Source organism: Arachis ipaensis, chromosome B02 (assembly GCF_000816755.2).
Source record: "Arachis ipaensis cultivar K30076 chromosome B02, Araip1.1, whole genome shotgun sequence".
In the NCBI taxonomy this organism is placed as follows: Eukaryota; Viridiplantae; Streptophyta; class Magnoliopsida; order Fabales; family Fabaceae; genus Arachis; species Arachis ipaensis.
In genome coordinates this window covers 80,364,766-80,366,479 of record NC_029786.2, presented here as the reverse complement: position 1 = coordinate 80,366,479, position 1,714 = coordinate 80,364,766, and the positions used below count along the sequence as shown (strand labels likewise).

Below are 1,714 nucleotides of genomic sequence, written 5' to 3'. Positions count from 1 at the left end.
AACGTTAAAATATTTTTAAAAAAATTTATAAACATCAAAGATAAAAAATATACCTAAACCTTTATTTATAATCACAATTGAAAACTATGACCATAACCAGTTTAATGTGGTAGTTCTTAAATGTGAAATAAAAATGTCATTTACTCTTTCTTTTTGCTGGCAATCAACTAACATTTATTAAGTAGTGTTTATTTTAGTGATTAAAATTGAATTGGGAGATTAAAATTTAGTATTGTGTTTGATAATAAAAAATTGTAATTAAAACTTTAGTTTTTGAACAAAAATTTTCACTCACTTTAATACTTTTAAAAAATGAAGACATAAAATACTAAAATTTTTAAAGATAAAAACTAAAATTTTTAATAACATTTTTTTTAATAACAAAAATTATTTTAATAACTATTTTTATTTCATCTTCATATTTTTTTTTGAACCAACAAAATATAAAAATATAATTTAATTATATATATTTTATACTAAACATATAATATAAAAATTTAATTTAATTTTACTATTTCAGTCTTTATCTTTCCATCTTAATCTTAATCTCGATCTCCTTTCGAGATGCAGTCTTAGTTAGCCATACGTTTGTTCTTTACTTATGTATGTTTGTGTCGGTGGTGTGCTACATTGCATGACAAGTGTAGAAGTGCCACTATTCTTTGGTTGTATATCTTTCTTCCTTCATACCAAGGAGATAGGTATTTACGTGTCTTTTATATTTTGTTTAGTTTATTTTTTATATTGTGTTTTATATCTGCCACTCGGGAAGATAGTTAGCCGTATCCATGACTAGTATTTACCCAACTTGACTCCAGATAAATTTTTGAATGCTTGATATTGTTTGTTGGATTCTATTTATATAAGCCAAATATTAATAAAATTATAATTCAGTGGAGTAAAATAGGAGTAGAATAGATTAAATTGCAGGTATGGTTAGATTAGAATAATAGTAGTGAACAATATTAAATAACTAACAAAATTTATTATCTTTTATTAATATTTTACTGACATTCTAAATTTTAATAGTATAAAAATAAAATATTAATTGATATTAATAAAAAATATTAGCACCTTTTTTTTTCTCTTTTTCTTTTGATCCTATGTAATTTGGCAGCGTTGCTTACTAAATTTTGGATATGTTTTGTCACTTTACAGGTAAAGTTCGGACGTGTTGCATCTCAAATCCGTTAATTGGGGGCTGCTTGTGGTATTGCAAAGCGAAGCACACATAGTCACCATACAGCCGCATGGATTATACAAGACACACGATGCACTACCATGGGCTATGCAGGATTTGAATAATAAACGTGTCCTTCATCCTAAAATCGTCGTGTTGTAACAAATTAATGTGAAATAAATATCACATGAATATCTTTAGTAGTTAAGTCTTATGGTTTGTGAGTGATATCTTAATAGTTATTTTGATAATACTTAAGCAATTTATCTAATCATATTTTGTGCCACAACATAATCAAGTAATTTTAATAATCAAATATAATAAAATTGGTCCAATAATACATTGGTTTAAAATCATTCGAACAAAAAGTTATTTATAACATATATGCGTGAATCATGCATACTTTTTAATGTATGCAGTTTCTTCCTCGTTTGAACTTCTGGTATCATATTTTCTAAATAATTAAGGTAGATATTTTTACGAATATATAAAAAAAATTATTCAATTTATATTTTTGTTAAAATTTTTTAAGTG

General features: G+C 24.6%; 1 long non-coding RNA gene across 1 annotated transcript in view; it reads left to right on the top strand.

Moving 5' to 3' along the window:
* LOC107628405 overlaps nt 1–1,469 on the top strand; it is a 1,992-nt gene extending 523 nt beyond the window's left edge. The window contains exon 2 of the long non-coding RNA XR_001617767.2: nt 1,159–1,469. This is a non-coding gene — a long non-coding RNA (uncharacterized LOC107628405). The remainder of the gene's footprint in view (nt 1–1,158) is intronic.